This window comes from Suricata suricatta, chromosome 7, assembly GCF_006229205.1.
Source record: "Suricata suricatta isolate VVHF042 chromosome 7, meerkat_22Aug2017_6uvM2_HiC, whole genome shotgun sequence".
Lineage (NCBI taxonomy): Eukaryota > Metazoa > Chordata > Mammalia > Carnivora > Herpestidae > Suricata > Suricata suricatta.
In genome coordinates this window covers 90,202,305-90,208,202 of record NC_043706.1, presented here as the reverse complement: position 1 = coordinate 90,208,202, position 5,898 = coordinate 90,202,305, and positions in this window count along the sequence as shown.

Sequence of the window (5,898 nt, the reverse complement as noted above, 5' to 3'; positions counted from 1 at the left end):
ATTTTAAAATTTAAATTTACATAATAATTCATATTTTACATTTATTTTCTTATGCTGATGTTTATTAAAACATACATTTGGGGGCACCTGGATGGCGCAGTTAAGAATCCAACTTTTGGTTTCAGTTCAGGTCATAATCTCGCCATTTGAGAGTTGAAGCCCTGTGCTGGGCTCCACACTGAGGGTACAGATCCTGCTTGGGATTCTCCGTCTCTGCTCCTCCTCCACTCATGTGTTCTGTCTTTGTCTCTCAAAATAAATAAATAAACTTAAAAAAAACCCATGAATTTATTTTTTATATATCCAGTTTTCTGTTTTTCTCTTTTCCAGCTTAGTGCTTCCGTAAATTAAAGATTTAAATCATGCAAACCAGAAAATTCAGCCATTATTTCTTTGAATATTATATCCTCAAAGTTTCCCTATTCTCTCCTTCACGCACTCTAATAATTTTAAATTAACATTATTTTAGAGGTGTCTGGGTGGCTCAGTCAGTTAAATATCCAACTCTTGATTTTGGCTCAGGTCATGATCTCAGGGTCTAGCGCTGAGATGGAGCTCTGCACTGGGTGTGGAGTCTGCTTAAGACTCTCTTTCTCTCTCTCCCTCACTTCTGTCTTCCTCCTTCCACCCTTCTCTCCATCCCCCCATGTGCATACTCTCTCTTTCTCACTCTTAAAAATAAAGGTGTAGGGGCGCCTGGGTGGCTCAGTCGGTTAGGGCTCCGACTTCGGCTCAGGTCAGATCTCACATTCCTGGGTTCGAGCCCTGCATCAGGCTCTGTGCTGACAGCTGGCTCAGAGCCTGGAGCCTGCTTCAGATTCTGTGTCTCCTTCTCTCTGTGCTTCTTCCCCTCTCATGCTCTGTATCAAAAATAAATAAAAAGCGTAAAAATAAATATAAAGGCATAAATAAAACTTTTATTTTTCATTTCTAGTTCTATTTGGTTCTTTTTTGAAACTTCCTTTTTGTGTTTTTATTCTTTTGTTCTTTGTTCATATTTTAAATTCTCAGGCACTTAGTTTATTGGAGGAAATGAATCCAGGGAGCAGAAGTGTGGCTTTGGAGAAAGTAAAAAAAAAAAAGGGAAAGGAGGGAAAGCCAATATAAGGGTGTCCTATGGATTGATCTTCACTGGGCAACTGGGACTCAATTCCATCAGGACTTTTGAAGAGCTCATATCTCCGGATTATCCACTAAAAGAGTGAAAGATGAGAGCACTTATCCATCAACATTCACACTGCGTTGGTCAAAGGTTGCCCCAGGATGGCAATGTTCCATAATTCCAGATGTGTGTGCATGAGTGCCTACTTGACTTCTGAATACATCCTGACATGAAGAAGCCCAGGTATAGAGAGCAAGAGATAAGTGGAACAGCTGAAGCAAAACACTACCAGATCACACCTGTCATTCTCTAGTACATAATTATAGTCCCTGGTGTCTTTTGGGGTCTAATTCTTATGATTATAGTTTCCAATGACCCTACACTCATGGTCCTTTATTTATGTGTTTTGTGATACTCTTATGTAGATTTTATTCTTTGGTAGTTTATCTGTGGGATTTCTTTGGGAATCGACTTTACAGTTGGCCCATTTTGAGTGGGGTTGCTTTTGATTCTTCCAGGCATCAGAGTGCACTACCAATTTTAAACCATGTTCTTTAAAAAAAATTTTTTTAGGGCTTATTTTAGAGAGAGAGAGAGAAACAGAGAGAGAGAGAGAGAGAGAGAGAGAGAGAGAGAGAGAGAGAGAATGAGCTGGGGAAGAGCAGAGAGAGAGAGGGAGACAGAATCTGAAGAAGGCTCCGGGCTCTGAGCTGTCAGCACAGAGCCTGATGTGGGGCTTGAACCCACGAACTGTGAGATTATGACCCGAGTTGACGTCAGATGCTTAACCAACTGAGCCACCCAGGCACCCCTAAACCATATTCTTAAGCTGAAGTTTCTTTGGCACCACTCTAGTAGTGTAAATTTGGACTAGAAACCCAAATAAAGGTCTCTTTGTGGTTATGAATTCTTAGGAGGTATTTTTATTGTCCTCTACTAGCACCTGCGGGTTAAGAAATTAGTTTTTCTTATTAACTCTAATGTAGGAAGTAGATCTGTGTGTGGGTCACTGAAGTCTCCTGTTAGTTTCCCCACCGCAGTCAGGCCAGCTGTGTCTCCATGGCCCATGACCCTATGAGAAATCAAAGATCAAGGTCTACAGGATCACTGAATATTATCAGAGTGAAAATTGACTTCAGGGTTCAGCTTCCTCTTTGGGTCCAGATTTTCATGTGATTTTTAGGCAACTCAGTATACTTTACTTTCTTGTCAGTTTATTAGTATGTTTTAAGTTTTTTTCCTTTTAATATTATGTATTGATTTTGGGTATTTTCAATGGGAGGGTCAGTCAGACCATTTAGGCTGCAATTGCTGCCCGAGATGGAAATACTCATTATTGTCTTTAAGTCAGAAAAGCAAATGAAATCTCTTATAATTCAGGAAGTCTTTGCTAATTTGTCATTACTACTACACAAGAATCAGAGCACAAGTTGGGGAATCAGTTTGCCTGAGTTGGAATACTAGTTCTAACATTTACTAGTTGTGTGGTAATAGGTAAGTCAATCAACCTCCCATTGCCTCAATTTTTCATTAGAATAACCGTGCCTGCTTCAGAAGGTTGTGATGAGATTTTAATAAATTAATATACATACAGCACTTACAATAGTGGAAAATATCAAGTGCTCAATATACATTAGCTATTATATTATCACTATCCTTCCAAGCCTATCTTCTAGCCAATCTATTCTTTCATTGCCCTCTAACTGAATTGAGTGTGTTCTCTTAAAGTTCTCCTCCAACTGTTAGGGGAGGACATTCTGAAAGAACACCTGTACCATCACTTAGGGAGAAATTTTAGCCCAGTCTTCCATCAGATCCCACTCATTACTGCTGCCTCCCCATCTATTTTGTTTCTTTATTGTAAGTTTGTTAGGGTTCCCTGTGGGGAGCAGAGGGAACCTGACAGGGCTGCCTTATTGGGGACAAGACTCTCAACAATGCGATCCTACCCTACCCCACCTATCCTACTAATCCTAACACTAGAACAAAAGCTCCAAAACAAAGATTTACAGCATCAGGAAGACCTCAAAACCTCAAGCCATTGCTGTAGGTTTCAGTTTCTGTTCTGTGACTTACTAATGAGGTAAATGATGTCACCATGTCTATAGACTTCTCAAGTATCGTTGTAATAATTAGACAAGAAAAGGTGCTTAAAGATCCTGATGATGGTAAAACTCTTAAATTGGTATGAACATTATTAAGAGGTTAGGAACCCCAGTTTAAAAGTGGTGATTAGAAAACATGACCATGACAAACCTTTATTTACATCTAGAGGAATGGAGCATCCTGTTGATGAATGCTTGTGAACATAATGCAACATGAAGTCTAGGTGACGCAGCATCATTAAAGGTGAACAGACATCACCACACATGGCAGCGTACTCCTCCCCAGACCGAACGCAGTGATCATTAGCTTATGCACGAGAGGCTGGAGTTTGTGTGTGGACATAGGGTTCAGCTGTATGTACTAATTCCCCTAAGTGCTTGTGACACTATGTCAAGAGTTCAGCGGCTGAGTTTCACACAGGGCAGTGTGATTCAGCGGGATTATTAGGATCCTCCTGGAATAACTTTCCTGAGTTGATTGCCTTTGACAGATCAGTTTGCTTAGATTAAAAAGCAATTGCTGCTGTCTAGTCAAATTTAAACACTTTGGCTAGAAGAAGCTGAACTCTAACTCTGTCCAGTCTATAGAAACACCTTGATGTGAAAAATACATCGAATGTAGTGATGTAAAGAGAAAACTGAGTTAGCAATTCTCTGGGGTACAGTTTTGTAATAATGTAAGGGAGCATAAATGCCAAACAACAGTGACCCCAGGCGTACGTGAGGGAGGGAAGAGTGCATTGCTTTTAACAGCAACTTTACTTGTGCCCAATGTACTGCTAAATCAGTAACAATGTCTGGGGTACCACTCTGCTGCACCTTCATACAACATTCACTGTTAGATTTAGAGTGAAAACGATCCATCTTCTGGGCTGAACAATGGAAAATATTTGAGGATACAGGCATCTCTCCCCTTCCTATTTCTGAATAGACCTACAAATTTAATAGAAGAAACAATATTATCAAGAGGGCTGAAGTACCAGTATGCTAAAGCTTAAACCATCTTTTAAAAAATGAATGGGATATCTGATTTTAGTGAAATTCATGCTTAATGCCTGACATTACATCTCAGCCTGCATGAGTTGTAGATAAAACAGAGGCCGAGATGACATTCAGCCGACATCCAACTTCTCTCTGGTGGATCAGCAAATAGAGTATTGAAACTAGTGTTAGAGGAAAGGTTCCTCCTATACACCGTCCCTTGCATCACAGCTTGCTTTTATGATAGGCTTCTTGATAGCTTTGAGTATGGAGGCTGACTGGGATGTTTATTTTTGTTTTTATTTATTTCTTTATTTTTAAAGCTTATTATTTTGAGAGAGAGAGAGAGAGAGAGAGAGAGCGCGAGCGAGCGAGCAGGGGAGGAGCAGAGAGAGAGGGAGACACAGAATCTAAACCAGGCTCCGTGCTCTGAGGAGTCAGCACAGAGCCTGGCGTGGGGCTCAAACTCACAGACCAAGAGATCATGACCTGAGTTAAAGTCAGACGCTTAATTGACTGAGCCACCCAGGTGCCCCGGTGGCTGGGAGGTTTAAAGTGGAGAACATTGAAGCCTGGCTTTATGGGCTTCTCTCTTCTTAGGAATTTAAGCCCCCTGAGAGTATCCTCCTTACATGGACCCAGGCTACAGAAAGCATTGGTTATACGAAGTTTTAATTTTAGTGAGTTTGTAGTGAACTTTTGTCCATAAAGAGCACCGTTGCCATGTCATCTATTAATATATCTGTTGGAGCTGTGCAACCATCATGATTTAAGCTTAGCCTGTTTTTATTACCCCAAAGAAACCTAGGTACTTATTAGCAGTCTGTCCAGCAGAACACTGTTTACCAGTAATCAATGCCAGGAGAGGACTCCAACTACATGGAACATAAAAAAGATCATTACAGTGACAGCCAACTGGTATACAGAATCCACACACTTTTGCCCACTGCATCTTGGAATCAGAGTCACAAAGGAAAACAGAACATAGCTAAATACTGGATGGAACAGTGCTTTTACTCACATAGAGAAGAGACAGCCTGGAACTTCCCGAGGGACCTGGCCAAATGCAGTACCGCGGAGCACACCAATGAGAAACACTGTGGAACAGCACTGTGCAATGACAGCTGGCCAGCTTGCTGGAGGGCTCCTTGGACAGGTCATCCCCAACTTCTTCCCCAGTTACATCTGTGCACCCAGCAGGCCTGAAGCCAACCCTACGAAGCAGCTGCAGGCCAAAGAGGAGGGTAACCACCATGACATGTGCCTCCAGGGTTGGAGGGAGAGAGTGTTGACTCTCGGTCATCAAGCTGCTGGACTGCCCCACCGGCTGCCACCTGTTGCTGATTTATGCTGAATTAGCAATAGGTCTGGGCCAGGGATAGACAGAAACTCTGTAGGTGGAGCCCAGCTGCCTTACCTCTCTCCTGGGGGCAACTCCACCTCTTCTCTCTCCCGGAGCAGCCCCCACCCCCTGCTCCTACCGGTCTTCTGGGTTTTGATCTCTCCCTCTTAAAATGCGGGGTAAAGAACTTTGTGTTGGGGGCTTGAGCTTCATTGGGAACTTGTCCCTAGGCCAGTCCCTTGCGTCATCCTGGATGTCTTCCTTGGTGGGGGCTATGGCCACCTCTGGCTCTTTGTGGGGCCCTGTGCCCTCCTTGGTCTGCCTGGATGTGCTGGTTTCTCCTCATCCCCTTCTTCCTACTGCCCCTG